The 25132-nt window shown below is 37.0% G+C and overlaps 1 protein-coding gene across 1 annotated transcript in view; it reads right to left on the reverse strand.

The window, feature by feature from the left end:
* ATG2B (autophagy related 2B) overlaps nt 1-25132 on the reverse strand; it is a 1825281-nt gene that overhangs the window by 823261 nt on the left and 976888 nt on the right. The gene's annotated exons all lie outside the window — the stretch shown is intronic.

Here is a 25132-nt window from a genome sequence, read left to right on the forward strand (position 1 = left end):
ATAGACAGAGTGGCAGGCTTTCACCTACTTAACATTTTCCCAGTACAACTAAATTTATGTCTGGTACATAGGTTGCTATTCACTAAACAGCACCCCAGCTATAAAACCCAGACCGAGCTACCCCTACCTGAAATCCAACCCTACAAATGATGTTACTAAAAACCTTTGCCTAACAGTACCACTGCACAAGACACAAGGACACAGAATATATACACCACCACAAGCACATCGCAGACTCTATCCATTTTCCTAACCCTTACTCCAACCCTAACCTGTGACGACCTGCACACACACACCAACTGCTATATATAACCCTGCTTATCTTCAGTCACTTTTTCATTCAAACTTTCATTTTCCTGCACACTCCTACTTACCTACACTATATAAAACTTTAATTCAACCATTTGTGTTCCACACAAATGAACATTTATTCATTTATGCATATTCTTTATTTACATCATCCACAAAAACTTTTCAACAAAATGAATACTCAACCTATCCATACGGATATATGTCACACAATACCTGTGTGAAAAAGGAAATATTTTGAACAGTGACTGGTAATTATTTTTCTCCTATTGTAAATAGTGTGACAGCACATATTTGACTGAGTCTGTCTTACTACTTAGTGAAGCATTTCAGTTAAATATTTCTAAGTAATAAAATTTCCAGCCAAAACATGTACAGAAGAAAACTAAGTTTTGTAGTTAGATCCACAGCATGAGAGAGACCTGTAACTACGTCATCTGGCACCGCTTTTAACCCAAACTTGAAGGAACTGAGAACCAAAATTTGATATATGTATGTGTGTGTGTGTGTGTGTGTGTGTGTGTGTGTGTGTGTGTGTGTGTGTGTGTGTGTGTGTGTGTGTGTGTGTGTGTGTGTGTGTATTCAAAGGAGAACTGATTCACTTTATAATCTCGAAATACTGAAATATCGAATTTCAGTATCTCAAGACTATAAAGCTGAAAAAAAGAAGAAAACACCGAAACCTCAAAACCGCAAAAGCAAAACAGCGAACATACAGCATACCCCACAAGACATACACCGACCTCTCCACATTACAACAAACAAACAAAATACACACAAACAAAACAATACAAATAAATAAACCTACCCTACATCTAAGCAGGGAGCAAGCACTCCTGCAACCACATGTGGGAGATCTTATTGTTGATGGATATGTTAAACAGTAGTGGCCCAATGTTGGACACCCTTGGACACAACTTCTTCAAATGATTATGTGGGTGAGGTAGCTTTTTAACCAAGCTACAGTGTTTTTTACCCGTATCACATGTGGATAGTTTGCTGAACATTAAGTTGTGTGTAACAACATCAAATGCTTCAGACAGATAAAGGAAAATACAGGCAATGAGGACGTCTTGATGTCTGTGTAGGTTTACTTACTTAGGAAAGTTAGGAGAGCAGTTTTAGTACTATGGCTAGATAGAAAACCACGTGGACTTTGAAACAGAAGATTTTATATTAGGCAATATAAGGTTTAGTTATGAGTACATTTTTCCAACATTTGTATTCCTCTCTTAGGTATGGGTGTTACACAACAGTGTTTCCACACAGAAGGCACACACAATTCTGAGACTGCTCTGTTAATAAGTATGGTAACACGGTATACAACGACTTCAGCTGTAATGTGCAGATAATCTGGTGGAAAGTGATCTGGAGTAGCTTTTAGTTTTTGTAGAAGTTTTTTTTTTAAATTGTTAAGTGATACTAGTTGAAGATGCATACCGATAGTCATTTGTTTTATTTAGATGTTGTGGGTATGTGTTGGTTGACCAATGAGCTGGTCACACTTAGGAAGTTGTTTAAGTTGCAAGCAGCACTGAAATCAATTACTTTAGTCAATGGATATGTTGCATTCCTTTTTCGAGGATTTATTAAGTTGTTGACAGAGTAGCATATTTAAATCTTTATTTACAAAAACAAAAGTATTTTTTCTTGTCTTGTACTTTATTTTTTACTTGGCTTCTAAGAAGTCTCTACATTTGAAGAGTTTGTGCATTCTTCAATATCTCCCAAGTTCTAACTCCTATAGTCACTGACTGCTCAGTTTCAGAAGTCATTCAGGTGTGGGACAAGCTTTAACTTTCTTTTCTCTATGGTGAAGCTAATGCATAAAGAGCCTGTAGCATGTCTGGTTGAAGCAGTTAATTGCACAATCTTAGGTTAAGTACTTAGTTGGGTTCTAGTTGCACTGCTTCAGTATGTTGATAAATGTGATTTTTTTCTGAAAAAGATTTTTTTGAGTGTGCCCAGATGCAAGTGATCTTTCTGTTTACTCTGTGTTGCTTCCAGACATCATAAGAGTGATGCCAGTCACTTAATGAATTTGGCAGGGTTCTTGAGTGTATTTTGTTTGTTTTGTTAATAATCAATCTAGCGTACTTTTTTGCCAGTTACTTTTTGTCAATTCTAGTTCATTTATTAGTGGTAAAGAGTGCTACTATATTCAAATTAAGTGGGGTATCGAAAGAAAAGTGCACCAGGACCAGACAGTACTGAGTTTAATTTTTTTTATAAGATAACGAATACAGAGAATATCACAATATTTGTTACAGTTATGAACAAAAGGTTAAGTAATGGGATACTGCAATAACATATATGTGGTAGGAATGATAACATTTTCAAAACAGGAAAGAGGCAGGGTATAAACAAACTAGAGACCTACAACACTGGGTGATATGGATTATGAGTTATTTATCCTTTGTTGACCAAGTTAGTCCCACAAGGCTAGTTGCCTCTTTTCAAAGGAGACCTGAGGTAGTGTTTATACTACTAGGGGAAATTTGGCCAAGGCTTTGAGGAACTTCACCTATTCTTTTTGATAGCCCCCATACGATCTAGTACATCCCACCTGAGCTGGAACCACTCAACAGAAATGGGGCTTTGGTTTAACTTCTCGTCAAAGTATGAAAACACTTAGAAAATTTATAAGATAGTAAAAAAAATGACCAATGTAGGGGTACACATGCTAGATGGGAAGAGAATAGAAATATGTTATTTTCTATTAAAGAAGTGTTAAATTGCAAACTGAAAAAGTTGATAGTGAGATTGGTGGTGTAAGGTGGCCAAGGTGTTTGATAATACTGACAATGGGATACTTTAGAAGATTCTGGAAACATATGGGATGGTTAACATTTTAACAAGGGAGTTTAAGCAAATACATGAAAGAACATGGAATAGAATACAGTTTTAGTAAATGGATGGGAAAGCAAAAGTATAAATATAAGAAGATTTTAAAAACAGGGTTGCCCTATGAGTGTGCGTTAATGTACAATAGTAATGAATGCAGTTATTGAAAAATGTCAAGTAATAGTAAATAAATTTCAGTGGTACAGGAGAGGGATTAAAGTTCCAGAGCTACTGAATTACACAGACAATTTAGTAATAAGAGCAAGAAATGATATTTGGATGAGGGGAAATACTGTATAAAGCAAAAAATGAATTGCAGAGTATAAAATCTCAGTTAAATAAAAGCAATATAAAGGTGTTATAAAGTAAAAGTAGGCACAGTGTATTCTGTAAGACAGTTGGTGGAGGACTTAGAAATTACTCCTGGAAGGACACAATGTTAGAAAAGCAGTGGAAAGAATAGAAGCAATAAATGAGAAATCTTACAGGAATGTAGAAAGTGTTTTTTTGTCATTTAGATGGAAATTATATTTAGTATATTCACATATTTTAAGCAAGGCAGGACACTTTGCAGGAATAAAAATACATGCTAGAATACATAGTTAGTGTTATTTGAGCTAGTGAGTTAAATCCTATTAACAGAGTACTACACACAGGAGTGATAAATCCCACAGTAAATTCTGCACTGTGTCATTTGTTTTAGACAGGGAAGAAATCGATAAGGAAAATGAGACAGGAAGGCATTGGTACAAAATGAGAAGAAATATGGAAGGAATAAAAACAATGGAAAAGGATAAAGAAATGAGAAAACCAAAATGAAGGACTATGTCAGTCAGATCAATGTACAGAAATTAAAATTAGGGATGTTTCTATAAACAGTAAGCGATGGTATGAGGATAGTCTGAATAAGCTTCATTATATTAGGCCAAGGAAAAGTCTGAAAGAAAGAGAACGCACGGCAGTCAGGGGTACACAAAAAGATTTGAGGGGTTGGATGAAATAAAGGATTTTTGTGGAGATTAAGGTCGAAAACAAACATACCAGTAAAGTGTGGAATGAAATAAATATCTAAACAGAAAGGTAATATAATATTTGTTGGGTAGAAATAAAAATGGAACACGCTTTACTTTTCTGTGAAACAGCAAAAGAATTGTGGGGGAAGTTTTCAAATGGATACCCTTACGAATGCTTTAAAAAAGTCTGGATAAGATTATATATGAAATATGTGGGAATAAGTCTAAAGAAAGAAGTGAAGAAGCGTATAAATGACTTGTAGGGGAAGTCTGAAATACATGGTTTTCTAGATGCAAAGAATGTTTATTTAACAAAATGTAAAATCCTGAATTAGTTATGAACAGAATCAAAATGGTCATTGTACAAGTGTTTGGGAGGTACAAAATGTAGTATTAATGTACTTCACTTTGAATTTGCTGGAATATATAATTGCACAGTTGTATCATCTACATCTGTGTACCTATACGAGTCATTTAATGGTCTAATGTTCATAATATTTTTAATACCTTTCCTGAATTATCACTCATGACATGTACAAACACATTTATATAAAAGAAAACAAACCATATTAACATATTCTCAGTTACAAAAATCACAGATTACATAATCTCTTCTGTCAATCATCAATCCAGCAATACATACATTGATCAATTTCTACCTTCCCTTAACCCTCACTCCTCTTCCAAAGCATTATTCTGCAAGTACTGCTCCCAACATTTTCATTTTTTCTATGTATTTTGCTCTTATCCTTTTCTAAAGATCCCAATTCTAGTTCTTTTATCTCTGTTACAATATTCATTACTTGAAATTTGATTAGTTTAACTTTGATTTCCATTTTCTACTATTTGCTTTTTTGTCAGCTACCAGAATTAAACTTAACAAGGCCTGACTATGTTTAAGCAATTCAGATCCTGTATCTTAGCACAAAAATAATTTTCTTAGTTACACCTATTTGATCACCCAATATTTCCAAAAGAGTACTCTGTAGGGAATTTCTGAAGTCTGTCACCTCATTATACTCCCAGAACATATGTTCCCAGTTACATCTTTCTTTCTTATCACACCTCTAACATTTGCCACTTATGTCAGGAAAAATTCTTTGGAGTATGCCCGGTGTATAAAAATACCTATGCAAACACTTCCAAGCAAAGATCCTAAACATTATAGACTTTGTTGCATATTTGGGAGCCTTACATAAGCCCCCCCCCACAATTGTTACCATATGAAGTGCTTATCCATTCTCTCTTCCCAATCTTTTCTGATCTCCTCTGATTGATTCCTATAGTTGTCATGCAATATTTTATACACCCTACTAACTATCCTTTTTTAACAGCACATTTTGCTCTAGATGCAATTATAAACTCTACCAGAGTAGCTCTTTCACTTTCTTTTTGCCTATACTCCGATATCAATCTCTGGTAGGGAAGGCAGTCTCTAGCCTGCAGTCCAAATGTCTTCTTGGCCTCTTCCCATTCTATTACCTTCCCTCTCTAGTTATTTGCTCCCAGTACCTTGGTTCCTTAGCCAGTTTTCTCCAGTAATTTCCAGCCCCTCTTGCTTATTCTCCGTACCCCTAACTGTAGTTAATCCTATTGGCAGAATCTCCTTTCTCCAGTCTCATGCTGGCTTAGTTCTTACAATATTTTCTGCTATTTTATGAATATAATATTCTGTATGGCTGCTGTTACTCTCCTTACAGATCTGCATCCAAAATCTCACTATGTTCTTATTTCTTGCATTTCCCCCTGCCAAATATCCATAACATTAAACATTCATTAGTTGAATGCTCAGCACATCGAAATTACTTTTTAGCTGGCTGCTGATATTTCTGGAGATCAGGGGTTTGCCCCATCCTGAATGTGATGCGATCTCGGAGTTGGTATATCAAATCTGCAGTGGGCATGAGGGTGCATTTGGGGGAGTGGCTTATCACAATGCAAAAAAAGCTGTTCCCCACTGGTTTCCAAGGCTTGATATTTTACATTTCAAGCCTTTGTTTTTTTTTTTTTTACCTCAAAGGTTCATCTCTCTCTCTCTCATATATATATATATATATATATATATATATATATATATATATGTGTGTGTGTGTGTGTGTGTGTGTGTGTGTGTGTGTATATGTGGGTGTTTATTGCAGTGTAAATATGAGAAATGTTGTGTAATGTAAACGTGTTGTGTTAAAAGTCGTACTGACAGCATACAGGAATAAAGCCCTGACTATGACCCAGTCCACCAGGATCTGATTAGCAGATTCTACAACTGACAAAGTGATGGGAGGGATTGAGATTTTCATCCCTGGAAGGGTGTGTGTGGTCCGATGCACATTTACAGTGGTGCCCCAGGGTGGAGGCTGTCACTAGTAAAGGCAGGGTCTAAAAGAAGGTCAGGGTGGGGACATGGCTGAGCTGTCACACAAGCAAGGCAAAATGTAATTATATCCTCACTACACACCATCCCCTGACTGTCATCCTGGGATCTGCAGGGGAGAGAGGATGAAACATGATAGGTCATAATTAAAAAAAAATAAATAAATAAAGATAGGAAAGCAAGATCCCCCAGGATACCTTTAAGCTTCTTAAAAGCCTCAGCATCCAATTCAGGCACTGGACCAGGAGCATACCTGGTAACTGTACAGATTTTTGGAAAATGTCCAGATTTTTGTCTCAAATATTTGGTCTATGTGTCATAAAATCTGTGGTTTTCCAGCAAATCACAGAAGACTGAAATCACTAAATAATGACCAAACAATTACATACATTTGAGTTTCAGACTTCATATCCTTCAGAAAACATATTCAAACACAAATGCCATTATTCTAGCAGCTTTCTAAGTTTATAAGAGCAATATTTAAAATCTGTCCCCATTTTTGGGCTTTTGTCCTCCCATTATTTTAGGGTTTTACAGATTTCTTACTTTAACATGCTGACAGGTATGACCAGGAGTACCAAGGCGAGGGATGTGGGGCACTGAAACAGCTCTCAGAATGACATAAGGGAGAATAACTCAAAAAGGTATTATATTACAAATAAAACGCCTCTACTCTTTTCATTAAGTACCTTCAGATCTTTACATTTATCAAAGCTACCATCAATTCAGGCATATTAGATATTGGTTGAATACCTTGCAGTCAAGCACCCCCCCCCCCCCAGTGCTGCATTGCAATGTCAGTAATGAACAATTAATCCATTCACCTGGGTTTGGAATAGCCTTCTGACCTTCCAACACTACCAGTGATTGTGCTACCCATTGAGCCACTGACATTCTTTTTACTTCCGTGATTCTTGTAGTAAGCAACAACTTTTTCATCTTTAAGGATGAATTTTACCAGCAACTCAGTGGTGTACCTATGGAGACACCACTTCACTCATATTTGCAAATCTAGTTTTACATCAGCGGCAAAGAGCTTTTCATCTCCTTAACATGATTAAGATTTTGTGATATTTTACATACACATTACTGAAGAACTAAAAAGAATACTGGTATTTACAAGCTAAATCTGTGTAAATGGTGCTGTTTCTTTACTGAAGGTCTGCTTTTAATCCTGGAGAATTATGAAGCTGGTATACATTTCACTTATAAACAGTAAGGGACTTGTCTTCTGTGATGCTTTTGTAAGGCTTGCAATGCCTTTTATATAGGCAAGGCCAAGACAAAACTCAGGTTAAGAATAAGGAAGCATTCCATTCCTAGTAAAACAAGAAACAAAACAGTGCAGCAATTAACAACTTTTGGTCTTACATGACAGAAGCACTAGGGGGAGACTTAATGGAGGTGATCTGGATTATGGTCTTAAAATTTTAGAACTGTTTTGATAAATAAGACTGAGTGCTAACAAGTTTCCAGGGTTCTAATCCCATGTAGTAGCATCATTAATAATGTATTTTGTATTATATTGTTTGTAATTTCATTTAACTCTTGTAAAGTTTTTTCAAAAAATATTTTTAATGTATATTTACAAGACATTATGCAGTAATTTTTAATGTGCATTTACAAAACATTATGCACTAATTTTCCTTAATTAGTATAATTAATTACTATTGGTCTTTTTAAATCGCATCTTTCTTGTAAATGGTATGTAATTCACTGTTACTTCAGTTATGATGAGATCTGTGGTAAGACAAAACACTTGGTAGATTAATAAAATTATTGGTTCCTTGTCTACATTCATCAGTGGGGTTTTTTTTGTATTTAAGTTGGTTCATTTCTTCACTACATCTGCACAGAGGTGCTTTTTTGTTTTGGCTACAATTAAGAAGAGAACAAACACAAAGTATGGCTGTTGACTTTCAAAAGGATAAAAAGGGCAGAAAATTACACTAACCATAAACAGTTGAAAAGTGCAACTGAAAAAGGGACTTTCGGTATTGCTACACACTGATTAACAACTTAATTTCTGCTCTCCTAGTTTAAAAAATAAACTGAGAAAAAGGAGTACCACTGAAACTGTTACTTGGGTAAAATACAGTTACTGCCTAGTAAGAACACTGCCTGCATGCCAGCAAAGAAATTTGGAGAACCTGAAACAAAAATCAACCAGAAAAGGTAAAGAGAAAACTATGGCAGGGAAGGTTTCTGCAGCTGTTCAGTAAAAAGCAGTTCAAACTTCACCTTTTTACAAAAATAGTTCCAATGACTTAGAGGAAAAATAAATTAAATATGCTCAGAGGTGATTAAAATAAATTTTATTTAGATATATATTTATTTACTGATTTAACATTTGTTTACCGGGAAGGTCCAACTTAGAACGAGCCAATTTTCAGTGGAGGCCTGAGGAGAGATGCTCTTGACGCATATCTTTGTACTGAATCAATAAAACAATGAAGGAATATATCAACTCTTAACAACAAAAGTCTGGAAAAAATAGAAAACCCTTTAACTAGCTATTCAGATGAAATAATAAAACTGTAAAAATCAAAGGCTGAAAAGAGGAAAAGGCATGCTGAGTATGAGGCATCTCAAGAAGAGTGGTTTCAAAAAATAACACAGTTATAAGACAGATAAAAAATAAGATTTTATGCTGTACTACAGAAACTTGAAGGAACATACTATTCATTTTAAGAAAGCACAAATAAGCAACTGGTCTGGTGCTCCACAGCAAGATTTGTTGGGCAAAGGGCACATAATGTACATGTTCAAAACATGTCCATAAGAAACCAGCTAAGATATATATTAGTAAAGATCAATTACTCCAACAGAAACAGTTGATCCTAGCAAAAGGGAAAAGTATTAAAAATTGGAGACAGCAGTGTGTTTGTAGAAAAAGCTTATGTACTGTACACCAGGCATAAGAGAAGCACATTTATCCCAGCAATCACTGAATGTCAAGAGGCAAGTGTGAAATTCAAGCTGCTGTATTCAGCTGTTTTCAGAGTACTTTTCATGGAGAATAAAAAGCAGTTTTGATGTAAAACATGCTAAAGTGGAAATATAAAGGTTTATCCAGAAAAAAGTGAGCCAAGCAGAAGAGGACTCCACTTTTTCATTCATCTAACAATAACACTCATAGCGAGACCTTGTCAATGAAACCTTTTCCAATGTTCCCAAGGAAAATGTCTGCGAGACAAGCACAGGAATTCACTAGAAGAACGAGAAGTATCTTGGACTTGAAGCGGTGTCTACTACTGGGGGATGGAGATGATCAGGAAGAAGACCACCAACACTGATATTAGTGAATAAATTTGAGATTATAAAGCGTCAAAAACATTGGTGAAATATGGCTTTGCAAAAAAAGTGCCCGAAAAAGACTTGACTTTGGCTGACTTTTTAAACTTGCGTGTGGACTGTAAAACATATACCCCACATTATGTCCTTAATGTTTAGAAAGACAGTAAAGGGGAAAAATATTTAACTATACCCAAAACATTATTTGTTCTTATTAGCATCTGTATAAAATATTTCATGATATAACTGTGTGTTGTATTATCTTGTAAAGCAGTTTATTTAGTGTGTAATTAGGGTATTCTAAATGTGGAAGAGTCTTTTCAATCACCATTGCATGTGTTAAGGATATTAAAGCAAACACATACCTTTTTCCTTTTTTTAGTTTTAATAAATAAAAGTTTTAAAGTATAATATGAAAAAACAGACTGAACACAAGCAAGTTTAAGTTAATATAATGCTGTGATCTTGTGCTGCTGGGGCTGGAGGTTGATGTGTAATAGTATACTGATTATATTATGTGTAGAAATAAGATGATATTCTTTCTTATTTTACAAGGGTGGGTGTCTAGATTAATGAGCTTGTCTTTAGCTATAAACACAGTGTTTTTGTAAGCAAACAGACTTGAAAAATAAGATTATGAAAGTCATGAAATATGCTAAGCTTCTTGCATTTGCAAAAATATTAGCTTGTTTTTTCTCCATTAGCAAATGTTCACAGTGAGAGACAAGAAGTCAGCAGCTTAAGGCAGTTAGCCAGAGGATGTCTGTAAATTCTCTTCTGATATTTACAAAAAATCCATCACGGATCTGCAAGTTCTTAGCTGTTTTCTTTTCTCTCAGTGCTAACTACTTTTTACATTGAGGCAAGCTATCTGTATGTGCAAGCAATTAATCTTGAGAGTTCTGAGCACTCTTTGCTGATGGCTCGGCGGATCCTGTGAGTGTCCTGCAGACTACTACAGCATCAGAAATGAGGAGGAGAGACTTTTTGCTGATCAAAGTACCCTTTTGGCTTTCTATTAACTGTTTTAGCTAATCACACTTTTAAAAATGCAGATTTTACTGTGGTTTTGCTGTATTTCTGCTGTACTGTACTGTTAAATAATTTTACTGTGTGTGCACTTGATTGATCTGTTTAAAAAGTGCTGCAGGCGTCACACTCAAGCGGGACAGCCTTTTCTGTGTATTTCTACTGTTTTAAATTTTTTTTGCTGCCTAATTCTTTTAAAAAACAAAAAAAATACTATCTGTACTGCTCGTTTCCCATCCTTTCCTATACTAGAATAGCCCACATCCCAGTTCTGTTGGTTTCAGGACTTTAGTCTGTCTTTCTGAGTAGTTCAGACCTTGTTGTGGTAGTGGGAGGTCTTTCTGCTCATCAGTGAGAGGGGTAAGCCTTAGAGCAGCCTATCTGTCTCAAGAGGAGTGGTTTCCAGCTCTGAAATTTACCTTATTGGCAGTTTTGGGCTAATTTCTATCCCTTTCAAGTTTATGAGTTAAAAACCTGTGTTTGCACAGCTTTGCGTGAGTTTGCGCATCATGCAGCGCCACTTAGCTAGGGTTAAACTATTCCCAGCACCATAAAGTCTGCTCTTCAGTTTTTCCCTTAGAACTAGCCAGTTTCTTAACATTAGCACTTGAATCTGCTTTTCTTTGCCCAGCACTGGTTCAGAACTGTTGTAAGCACTAAATAAGCTACACATTACTGAAGCACTCATCCTTTCTCATTACTTAGTGGTTAACAGTTTTAGTACATATCTTCCTCAAGTTACTTTGAGGAAACAGTTCTAGTACTTACTTCCCTCACTTGTCTAGAGGAAATAAGTGATTACCCAGGCATGTCCAAGGGACAGCTCCCGGTGTTCTTTCCTGTCTATCTGATGAATATGGGCATCTTGGGGCATTGTAGCAATTGCCTCATGTACACAGACAACCCTCTCCTCCTACCACCCAACACTACAACTTGTGAGAGATGCATTTATCTAGGCCAAACTGGAGGCAAAGCTCTCTTAACCCAAGACTGAACTTATCAGTCAAGAGGAGAAGGTAAACTCTTGCTCCACACCACACTCATCACATAGTCTCACTTTACCTACACCACCAAAACCCACACATAGATACACAAAAACATTCTCAGAGGCTCTCAATAAGAATCTGCCCAAGCAACAGAGACCTCCAAAGCAGAAACGCAAGCAACCTCCACCCCTCATCACAACCCAAAAGACACATAACACACAGACTCAGTGTGCCATTCAACCACAGCCCACAAGGCAAAACAACGTACCTAACACATTACTCACAGGTGAGTCTATAGTCAGGCACACAGATGTTCCACTCACCAGAATAGACAAGAAGGTTACTGTTAGCTGCCTGTTGAGAGCCAGGTTCCGCCACATAACCCACAAACTCAGGTCACTCCACAACAAGTACACATATGTCTCAGTCACTGTCCATGTTGGTGTGAACGACCTGAGATGTATCTCCCTGGACTACATAAAAAGATACATGGAGGAGCTCTCCGATCTTGTAATCCAGGAGGAGCTCTCTGATCTTGTAATCCACGGAGATATGGCCCTAGCCCTGAGTAGCATCCTACCTTTGCCCAGAATGATACCACAGTACAAGGACAAAATGAGTGACATCAACAATTGGCTAAGCTTCTGGTGTCATTCTAAGGGGATCCAGTACCTGCCTGGGACGACACGGTTGACAGGCCATGAAGCTTCACAAGAGATGGCCTGCACCTGTCGCCCCGGGACTCCAGATACTGGCTAAGGCTTTTGCCGTTTCTATAGTGCCCTTTTTAGGCAAGGTTCAAAGGACAAACCCACCACCATAAAAGACACAGGCAAGCAAAATTTGAGGGTAATGCTACTCAATGCTATAAGTCTAAACCTCAAAATGCACACACTCGAGGCACTCCTTAAAATGGAGAACATCGATATCTGTGCAATAACAGAAACCTGGTTCAAAGCTCCAGAGAGCACCCCTGCACTACCAGGATATAACTCATACCATACCTTTCGGCCATCTAACCAGGACCGGAACACCTAGGGTGGAGGTGTGTCCATATTCATTAAGGATAACCACACCTCCAGGCTCGTCCGAAATTATCCAAGTGCAACTAACTCTGGGCAAAACTGCAATCCATATTGTAGCTTGCTACAAATCCCCCACCATGCCCCAGGATTCCCACTCCTCTTTTCTTGATGTACTAGAAAATATTAGGGTTCAACCAAACACCCTAATAATGGGCAATTTCAATTACCCCACCATTAACTGAGAAAATTACTCATGAACCAACTCCTTCACTCAACACTTTCTAGTATTCATAAACTCCAATGCCCTGGATCAACTTATCCACACTCCAACCAGAGGCAATAATACCCTGGACCTAGTCATTACCAACATGCGTGACCGATGCTCCACACTTGAAGTCAACTCCTCGCTGGTCAGATCCGACCATAAGCTAATCACCATGGATATCCACATCCCGCCCCCACCCCCATTAAGGAAACCACTGTAAAAAAAATTTTCCAAAGCCAACTTCATGCTTCTTAAGACAGAAGTGGCAAACTTTATGTCACCCATGCAGATGGAAAATGCAGTTACGACTGCCGAATGGTATACAAATGCACTCTATAAGCACTTACACAAGTATGGATCGTGCTATCCCTAACAGAACCAAGACACTGTCCTCCAAAAAAGGAAGCCAATCTGATGGTCCCCTGCTACAAACAAACTCTACAACAGAAGGAAGAAACTGTTGTAAGAGAGAGTAAAATCCCAGGAATGGAGGAGCTCCATGGTCAGCCTCAGTAAGAAGCTGAGATCCCTCATAAAATCCTCCAAAGCCAGCTATGAAAACAAGATTACCACTGACACTAACAACAACCACAAAGCATTCTATAGCTATGTCAGGAATCTCAATGGCAACACCCAGATCTGCTCTGAGTTACAGCACAATGGGACGAAAATCACTGAATCAACTGACATCACCAACATCCTGGCTGACAGGTTCAGTGCTAACTTTACCCTCCCTCCACCCACTAAAGGGCCCATATCCATACCGGAAGAATGCAGTGCTCCTGCAATCACAACTGAGCAGGTAGAAACTGCACTATCCAAAGCCAAGAAAAAAGCACCCATGGGACCGTACAACATCCTAGGCTGCGTTCTACATGAACTTCAGAATTAACTGGTCCTCCACCTAAGCACCATGTTCAATCATAGCCTCACAACAGGCTTTGTACCCAATGAATGCTGCACAGCAACAGTTACACCACTCCACAAAGGGGGAGCCATCACGGACCCCAGGAACTATCGCTCTATTAGCCTGACGAGCCTGGTTTGCAAGGCCATGGAAAGTATCATCATGGAACTCATAAACAAAGACAATGGTAACCTCCAAACTCATGACCCCACTCAGTTCGGGTTTGTGAAGGGAAGATCATGTCTCCTGAATCTGATCGACTTCTTTGAAACAGTCACCAAAGCTGTAGATGAGAGTAAGGCAGTTCACACAGTCTATCTTGACCTCGTCAAGGCTTTTAATACCATCCCCCATTCTGGAATCATAGATAAACTCACTAAACTGGGTATAAATCCATACGTCACAAGATGGGTTGCCAACTGGTTCACTGACAGAACCCACATTGTAAAAGTTGCAGACTCCAAATCTGACTTCCAAACCTGTGACAAGTGGAGTACCACAGGGTTCAGTCTTGGGTCCTCTCCGCTTTGGGATCTACTTCTCTTAAGTACAGGCTAACACAGAGGGCCTCTGGCTGATGAAGTTCGCAGATGACTGCAAATTAGGTGCCATAGTCAAGTCCCCAGATGACATGGACATCCTACAGAATGGCCTCACTGAGACTGATGCCTGGTGTCAGAGTCATGGCCTCAAGCTCAACACTAAAAAGTGCATTGTCATCCGTACCCATAAACTACCACATAGGTGGCAGTCCACTTAATGCCGAAGGTGTGATAAGAGACCTTGGGACTCAGGTGGACAGTAGTCTCCCCTTTGATAATCACATTGCCACAGTAGTCAGGAAATCCTTCTACGTGTCACACCTCATCACAAAAGAGTTTTCATCCAGGGGAAAAAAAGAGGTCATTGTTCCCCTCTACTCGGCTCTCATTAGACCCATTATTGAGTACCTCACAAGACATCTGCAACAGCCGGAGAGGCCACAAAAATACCTCACAAAAAGGATTATGGGACTCAAACAGATGCCCTACGCTGACCGTCTCAAAAAACTCCAGCTTTACTCCGTAGCATATCACCTACTCCGAGGTGCTCTTTGCCTAACATACAAAGCTCTGTCAAACCCAGAACTGTTGGACATGCTACACCTAAAGAACTCCCAATCCCTCTGAGCTACACGCTCTAGAGACCTAAACCTTGTCATAATACATAAAACATGCTGGAGGGGTAGAGTCCTGTCCCAGAGACTTCCCATACTCTGGAACAGGCTACCTATCTAAGTCAAGCAGAGTTCTTCACTAGCACTCCAAGAAAAATCTTGACGAGTGGTTGGGAAATAGGAAATTTACCCCGGGGATCACTTCTGTAGCCCTGTTCGACAGGGGCACAGGAAAATAACCTTTTTGGGAGGTGAAAGACAGGAAACCTTGTTGGCTAGGCTTACATAGGCCCTTGGGCTGATAGCCTAGTACCTACCTATGAACATATGAAATTCAAAGCTCTGAAGGTACACTGACAAGCAGTTCAGTGAAAATTAAAAGTGTGAAATTATGGGAAGTGAATCAAAGATAGTAGCCTCCGCAACAACCTTAATACTTTAAGTCATTTAATAGAAGAGTGCAAAAATTAGTTTTGCTTACATGTAGCAAGTGCATTTTTTTCAAAAGGCTATTTTCTCTGAAAGCATACAAGCTGTTTTTCACAGTTGGGAAGGGACTAGAGATAAGAAAAGAACAGAGAGCAATTAGTGCAACTGGGAACACAGGCTGTAACATGTGCTTTAGCATGGGTAACCTTAATTTTAGATTAGGTTATGAATGTGGGTGCAGCTATTTATTTTGGGCAACTGTTTTGTCTAGAGGGCTGAACTTCAATTTTTGAAAGAACACATGGTTTTGTGTGTTTGTTGTAATTAATAGGGGTTGGGTGTATAAAATGTATAACGTTTTTTTGTTTAAGGGTTTTCATTAAAGCAAACAGTCTTGAGAAATATGACACAGATTTTAATGAAGATGAGAAGAAACAACTGTATAAAAGATCAGCCTGACAAACATTGGTATATGTGCATGTAAGACAAAAATTGGAGAAACACATTAAAAAAGACCTGTCATTTATAACAAGTGGGAACAACAGCTTTTTATCACAATAGCCACTCCATTCATAGTATCTAGAAGTGTAAAAAGTCTTATAGTACAGACAAAAAGGAAAGAGCTTTGAATTATTTTACAAAATGAAGACGTGCAGGACATACATAAGGAAATAAATGAGCATGTAAATTTAACAAAGAAAGGATTTCAGTATGGGTATTCAGCAAAATATCAGGGACAAAGGAAAAGGGAAATAATACGGATTGCTAGAGAGGCTCCAATAGCAAAAGATAAGGGGAAAAAAGACAATAATTTAGTTTTGTGGTAGTAAGGGCATATTGGCAAGGGAGGATTAACAGAAATAATAATTCATACTGAACTTGCACATCACAAGAAAAGAGTAATACAATTCATTATAAAGGGAAGATGTCTTTACATTTCACTAAAATCTGTTATTATGGAGCTTAAGAATTTTTGGGGAGAAATAATCAGCTTTCAGAGGGAATATTGCTTATAAGTGGGGACTGGAACCTGATTTGCAATAATGAGGATGTATCGGGGGGACCTAGAAGGGAAATAAAAAATATGGTAGATTTCTAAAGACATTTATGAAAACATTTGGTATGGAAGATGTGAATTCAGTAGTAGGAACTCAGAATTTACATATTATTCTCCAAGGCACAATAACTGGTCTAGACTGGATAGAATTTATATTTCAAATGAGCGTGTACATTTAACTGAAAATATCGACGCATGTGCACTAACTATTTCAGATCATGCACCAATAAAAAACTAAGATAAAAATACAGGTTAATAAAGTAAAAATGAAACACTTTCCTGCCTACCTGTTAAAAAGAGAGGAATTCCAGGAATGGGAAGTAGACATTTCTTGAGAGTTAATACAAAAAATAAACATTTCTTCAGAAGGGATAGCTAGCGAGTGGGATAAAATGAAAATTGAGTTGAAAAATGGAGTAGAAATAAACGAAAGAGATATGGTTAAGAAGTAATAGGAATTATTTAGCAGGACTGGCAATAACTGCAGAACAAGGGTAATCTAACAGAACAAGAATGGGAGCAAATGCAAAGTGCTAAAGAGAAAATAAAGGAGAATCATTTGGATAATATGCATGAATTAAGAATGATTGCTACTAAACAACTGTTTTTTTTGATAATGACTCCAGAGTATAAAAACTTTTAGCATGACTTGGGTAACAGAAAGTAGAAAAGGCTGTTGCCAAACTTAGGCAGCCTATGACAAGAAAAACAACCAGAGTGGTATTAAAGATATTTCTGAAATTTTATGAAAATTTGTATAAAACAGAGGAATGTAGAAACCAAGAAAGAACACAAATGGAAACGTTTATGGAGGACTTAATTAAGGCATAGCTAGAGGAAGATGAAGTGCAACAACTAAAAGTAAAGATAGGAGGAGAAGCAATACAAATGGTCATGAATAAACAATCTGCAGGGAAATCTCCAAAACAGATGGTATTCCTGTGGAAGTTTGGAAGGAAAAAAGTGATAAAAATTTGGAAGAGTTTATTTAATAGTATCTTAAAAGGAGGTAATACAGCTGTGGTGGCTGTAATACATAAACAGGGTAAAGACCCATAAGACCAAGATTTATGTAGACTCATTTCAATTTTAAACCTTGATTATAAAGTGTATATGTCTATACTATCTAAAACAATATTACAGGTGTTGCCAAAATTAATAGATATGGATCAACATGGCTTTGTAGAGGGGAGTCAAATATGTGACACATTAACAAAACACTGACGATTCAGAAGGAAGCAGACTAAGAAAAAATTATTTTTATTTTTCATTTGTTTATGGGGGGCGGGGGGTCTGACTAGGCTAGGAGCCCTTCTTCAGTGGTGGCCCAGGGAGAAAAACTCCAAACTACAATTTAACAAGCACACACTCTATTACATATTAGTTACAGAGTAAAAGCAGCAATCACTATAAAATTATAGAATAACAGAAAACAATATAGACAAGAAATGCATCAGCGGCTAACTGGGGAATACGCTTTTCTACAGTGGAGAATGTATACAAGTTTTAGTGTCAGACACGTTGAAAAGGATAAAATTGGAGGGGTTAAAGAGATGGAATGGGAAACAGAAAGAAAAGGAGAGAAAAGTGTTTATTTACATAGGAGTATGAGAGATTATAGAAAGGATAGGAATATGATAATTAGGGAAAGAGGGAAATAGAAAAGAAATGGTGCATTAGCCTGGGGCTGTGCATGAGCAGAGCCAGTTGTTTGTTAAGTGTGCCCTGAGAAGCTGTTTACACTTGGATGGGTTGGTGATATTTCAGATATGTTGAGGGATTGCATTCCAGTCCCTAGATGTATGATTAAAGAGAATCACCAAAAGTGTTGTTAGGTTTTGTGACTTTTAACAGGAATTTATCAGAAGACCTTATGTTTCTTTTATTGGAATAGAGTTCTAGTAGATTCTGAAGTGCTGGGCACTTGTCTGTTTTTTTTTTTTTTTTGAGGCATAGGAGGTTGAGTAGTTCTAGCCAGTTTAGTTGGTGAAGAGCTGCACAGTGGTGGGATCTATGTGGTGAGTTTGTGACAAAACTGGCAATTTTGTTATAGCAGGCTTCGAGTTTAGCTAGGTCAGTTTTCTTAAGGTTTGTGAAGGCGGGTGAGGTGTACAGTAGGGTAGGTAGTAAGTGGTTCCTGGCAATAGCTTGCCTGGTGGAGCTAGTGAGATATGATTTAACTCTGTACAGAGAGCCAAATTTTATATGGGTGTTTTTTATGAGTAGTGTTAAGTGTTTATCGAATCTCAAGTTGTTGTCAATGGTGACTCCAAGCAGTTTAGTGTGAGAGACAGGTTCAGTTTTGGTGCTGTTTGGTGAATGGATGAGGAAGGAGGACATAAGGTCAGGTGTTTTGTTTTTGGAAAAGAGCATTAATTTAGTTTTATTGGGGTTGAGAATGAGTTGACAGTGGAAGAGTCAGAACTCTATGGCTGAAAAGGATTGTTGGTTATTTTTTGGAGCTGTGGAAGAGAGGGTGCAGCACAGATTACTGTGGAGTCATCTGTGTATTGAATGATAGTGGCAGAGTAGAGTTTGTTGGTAAAGATTGTAAAGAGAAGACACCCTAGAATTGAACCTTGTGGGATGCCTACTGTGATAGGTAACAGGGAGGGCAGATCACCTTGCCATCTGACTGCTTGTTGTCAGTTGGATAGGTAATTGCAAAACCAAGAGATGGTGGTTTGGTTTAGGTTTAATGAAGCTAGTTCACTGAGGAATCTATGGTGGAAAATTTATCAAATGCCTTGGACATATCAAGGAAGATGAAGGAAACTAGTTCTCCATTATTTAAGAGCTGGTTGACTGTGCTAATGTTGGTGGATCTTGATGCAGAGAAAGCATGTGACAGAGTTAGCTGGGATTATGTGAGTGGAACAACACAGCGCATTTGTATTCCTTGATAAAATAATAAAATTGGGGAGATATATGAAGGATCAGAGTCAAGAAATAAAGTGGGAGGGTTCCTCTCCAATAAGTTGTGTCTGAAAAGAAGAACCAGGTTTGGTGTCCTCTTTCTCGTTTGTTATTTACTTTATACGTAGCCCCACTGTCAAAGAAAATAAGGGGCTCACAAATTCAAGGATATAATTGGTAGGATAATCAGAAAGTTGTCTGAATTTGCAGATGATATTATTTTGTACTTGATAATTCCAGAAAATAACATTTTGGTGTTGTAAAGGATATAAAATTAATGAAGATAAAACAAAGGCTATAACCATGAATTGTGTACCCACACATGGATTGGTACAGCAATACCCATATTTATGGAGACACAATAAGATGAAGTATCCCCTGTTAAGGCAGCAAAGGATACGTGGGTAGAGACCAGAAAGATAATATAAAAACTGAGAAACTAGGAAGTTCTTGTTTGTAGATATGGATATTAACATACAACCAGTGCAAATGTACTCAGTCCTTTAGTTTTACTTACAGGTCATGCATATTTTTTATCAACCAGAGGAGAAGTTGTGAACCATAATTAATAAAGAGTTGAAGGAATTTATCTGGAAGGAGAACGGGTCAACAGTTAAAGGATAAGCTGATCAGCCCAATAGAAGACAGTAGTTTAGGATTACCTAATTTGAAGGGACATTTTAGAGCTTCACAATTAAGGGTCATATACATAATACAAGCAGTAGGTTATAATTCAAAGTGGAAAGGGATGATGGAGCGGGGGGGAGTTCAAGAAATAAGCAACTAGTGGTGATCTGGATGGGGAGGACAACAATCACACAGAACATTGTATTCATAAAGTTGCAGAAAGTATTCTAAGAACCAAGCCAACAAGTGAATGATGAAAGGAAAATTTTACCAACAGGGTTGACTGTAAGTAGGGATCCAGAAAATTGGTAAGAGGAGGCTGGCATTTACTGGTGAGAAGTGAGAAAAGAACTAAAGTATTAGAAGCAAATAACTAGGGAGGGAAAAGTAACAGACTGGGATGAAGCAAAAAAGAAGTTTGGTCTGCAGGTTAGAAACTACCTTCCCTACCAGAGACTGACGTCAAGAGTATAAGCAAAAAGAAAGGGATAGAGGTGTCCTTAGTGAAAGACCTGCTCTGGTAGAATCTTTGGTTGAATCTGGAACAGAATTTGCTGTGAAAAAGGGGATAATTAGTAGAGTATATACAATATTACAAGAAAAGAATCAATCAGAGGAGGTTTGAAAAGACTGGGAAGACAGCATGGAAAAGCGCTTTACAATGGAACAGTAGGAGGACATATGTATGGCAACCAAGTATGTAACTAAGTCCAGAAGGTTTAGGATTTTTTTGCTGAAAGTCTTTGCAGAGGTATTTTTACATCCCAAGCAAACACCTAAAGAATTTTTCCTCAGGTAGATAGCAAATGTTGGAGGTGTGGTGGAGAGAAATAAAGTACCTGGGAACACATTTTTTGGGAGTATAATGAACTGGCAGATTTTACAAATTCTCTACAGAATACTCTGTAAGATAACCAAATGGTTGAATAAAGGAAATTATTCTTTTAAGTTGGGGTACAGGATATGAATTTCCCAGAAATAGTAAGTTTAATTCTACTGGTTGCAAAAAAAGCAAGTACTAGAAAATGAAAATCAAAATCAACCGTATTTGACATATTGAATACTGCAAAACAGATAAAATTTGGACACGGGACATTCAGAAAATAGAAGAAACAGATTACATAGAAATAAATGGAATTTGTTGGATTAGTGCATTCAAAATAATGTTCAGGAGGAGTGAGGTTTATGGGAAGGCAGGAACTGAGTAACTTATGTAACTCTGAATTAAATGAGTACTATGAAGAAAGAAAAAAATATGTAATGTATAATGTATGCAAATGAAAAATGTTAATATGGTTTGTTTTCTTTTCTATTAATGTACGTGTCTATGTCTTAAGTAAAACTGAAAAATAATTACAACTCTTTCTCTTTTAACACCTACATTAAATTATCACTTAAAATATATGCGAATAAACACTAACAGAAAAGAAAACAAACCATATTAATATTTTCCATTTACATGATTTAAACATCACATCTTTTCTTTTTTGTAATTATCATCAGTCCAACATAAAGAATTACAAGTCTTGTTCAAATGGATGTTTGAAAAAGGTAAATACCCTAAATGAAAGTTTGCCTGAGCTTACTAAACAAGCTTGGGATACAACAGAAATTGTTTCAAATGGAGTTTGAGCTGGGTAAAAGAAATTATTTTTTTAAGAAAAATCTTTATTAAATTATCACATTATAAGCTGCAAAATATGTTTATATGCATTAATTAAATATATTTAACAAGTTCTATTCTTGTAATTCAGGATATTTATATTTTCTTTTCAACAATTTTAATTCCTTCAACATTACATAAATTGTTCAGTTCCTACCTTCCTTTAAAACATAACTCCTCTTTCTGAATATATTTCTGCATGTATGTTTCTCATAAATTACACTTGTTTCTACAAAATTTGCTCCTCCTTTTTTCTAAAGATCAAGCCACCACTATTTTAATTTCCTTTACAGTATTCAGAACTTACATTACATTTGACATATGTTTTGATTTCCACTTTCTAGTAATTGCCATTTTGGCATCCAAAAGCATTAAGCTTAGAAAGTCCTCATATGCCAGTGCTACTTAGATTTTAAAGTCCAACTCAAAAGAATCATTTCATTATTAACAGCCATTTGCTCCACCAATTTTCCATCAAAATATTCTGTATGGGATTTTTAATTTCTGCTAACTTGTTACATTCCCCAAAAAACATTTTATAAAACACCACTCTTTTGCCCATCATTACTCCAACATTTACTATCTCCCAGAGGAAAAGTTTTCTGAAGTATACTTGGGATATACAAATACCTACGCAAAAATGTAAATATCCTAAACCTTACAGACTTTGTTGCATACTTGGAGCCTTACAAATTTCTTCCCATTGCTTCTTTGTAAATTTCTTTCCCAATCTTCTCTAACCTCCTACAACTGATTTTTAGGGTCCATGTTTGGCTACTGAAATTAAAAAACTGCAAATGGCAAAATACCAAATGAAAAACAGTGAATATGAATATTACCGGGCAAAAACTTCTACAAAAATAAATTCATTGAATGGCCATGGTTTGCAAACAACCAGGAAGTAATGTGATGCATAAGGTAAAGGAAAGGAAACCTTTTAAATTTGCTTATTTCCCACTATAGTATGTTCTTGGAGTTGCTATATATAGTTAGGGTGGGTGGAGGTGCAGCCCCCAACTTAGTTCTTTGTGTTCTTGATGTTGGCCGACTATGGCAATTCAATTAATTTCTTTTCATAGACATTGCTGTTTGGTAATGTTCTCATTTGCTGTTTTTCATTCAGTATTTAGTCGTTCGAGTTTTTATTTCGGTAGCCAAACAAAGACCCGATTTTTAAAGTTATCATTCAAGATCTTATACACCCCACTAAGTATCCCTTTTTAACAGAGCCTTCTGTTCTGGACACAGCTAAAAACTCTATCACAGTTGGTCTTTCACTTTGCATTCTCCTATACTTTTCTCATTGCCTGCACAATGCTATCAATCCCTGATACTGAAGGCAGTCACTAAGCTAAAGTGCAAACTTTTGACTAAGTCTCACACACTATCACCTTTCCCTCCCATGTTACCTGCTCCTAATACCTTGATTATTTTGGTCATTTCCTGCAGTATATTCCAGCCTTCTCTTAGCTGTTTTCTATAACCCTACTTGCAGACTCTTTTTTTCCCACGCTTTCTTAATCTTTAGAATATTTTCTGCAACTTTATGAATATAATAGTATTTGTAGTTATTGTTGCTCTCCTTAAGGCTTGCATCCAAAATGCCAGTTGCTCAATTGCCAGCTCCAACCAGTTTCATTATTATCCTTTCTCACTTTGATGTACAACTTCCTGCTTCAGTTATATACATAGGCTTTAAATGCACAACTCTAAAGTACTCCTGCAAATTAGGTAACCACAGACCAGCTTGTTCTAAGGGAAAAATTAAATTATCCAACTTTACTCTTGACAACCTGCCCTCCCAAAGAATCTCTTCAACTTTTCATTATCATCCACAACTCCTCTGGTTGATAAAAACATGCATGACCTATGTATAACTAAATGGAATAAATATTTTCACTGCTTGTATCTCACTATCCATATCCATAATCAAGAGCTTCTAGTTCCTCAGTTTTTGTATTATCATTTTAGATTCTTCCCACGTATCCCTAACTAATACAACATAATTCTTTTAAATCCATAAAATTAAAAGCTACATCTTATCACAACCCAACAAGTTTGGGTACTGCCAACCCAATTCATGTGTGGGTACACAGTTTACTGTTATGTCCTTTGTTTATCCGTATTAATTTTACATCTCAAAATACTTGAAACAATCAAAATGTTCCACAACAGCAAAATGCCCTTTTCTGGATATCAAGTTAAAAATATCATGTGCAAATAATGCTAACTTTTCTGGATTACTAAACCAGTTTTCAACCAAGTTACAAAGACATGCATGTGAAGCGTTTCTCCCAAGGCCTCCGCTGAAAATTGGCTCATTCCAACTCTGACTTTCCCGGTTAACAAATGTTAAATAAATGTTCCAAGTAACCTCTTTTTCCCCATCACATCTCCAACATTTGCCATCTACATGGGAAAAAATTCTTTGGAGTCTGACTGGAGTATAAAAGCATCTATGCAAATACTTTAAGGTAAAAATCCTAAACTTGCTAGATTTTGTTACATATCTGGAAGCCATACATATGTCCTCCCATTATTTATTTTGAACTGAATATCTAATCTCTCTTCCGACTGATTCCTATAGCTATTGTGCAATATTTCTATACCCTGGTAATTATTCATTTTTTTAACAGCAACTTCTATTCTAGATTCAATTAAAAACTCAACCAGTGTAGGCCTTTCATTTAAGATTCCCCTATCCCGTTTTCTCTGTCTACACATTTACATCAATCCCTGACAAGGAAGCCAATCACTAGCCTTCACTCCAAATGCCTGTTTGCCCTCTTCACATTGTTACTTTTCTTTCTCTATATATTTGTTCCCAATACCTTGGTTCCTTAGCCATCTTCCTCCAGTAAATTCCAGACCCTTTTTGTCTATTCTCTCTACTCCTAATTGCAATCATCCCTATCAGCAGAATTTCCTTCCTCTATTCCCATGTTGGCTTAGTTCTTAGTATACTTTCTGCTACTTTATGAATATAATATTGTACATAACTGTTATTCCCCTTAAGGGTCCGTATCCACAATCCTATTCTTTATTTCTTGAATTTCCCCCCTGCTTCATCATCATCACCCTCCCTACTTTAAATTGTAGCTTTCCAATTATGTTATGTACAAGAGAGTTAATTATGTAACTCTAAAATAACCATTCAAATCAGGTAATCATAAACCTCCTTGTTTTATTGAATGGATCAGCATTTCCCACTTGACTCTTGCAATCTTTCCCTAGCAAATAAAAT

This window comes from Protopterus annectens, chromosome 6.part0 (assembly GCF_019279795.1).
Source record: "Protopterus annectens isolate FY-2018-M chromosome 6.part0, PAN1.0, whole genome shotgun sequence".
NCBI lineage: Eukaryota > Metazoa > Chordata > Ceratodontiformes > Protopteridae > Protopterus > Protopterus annectens.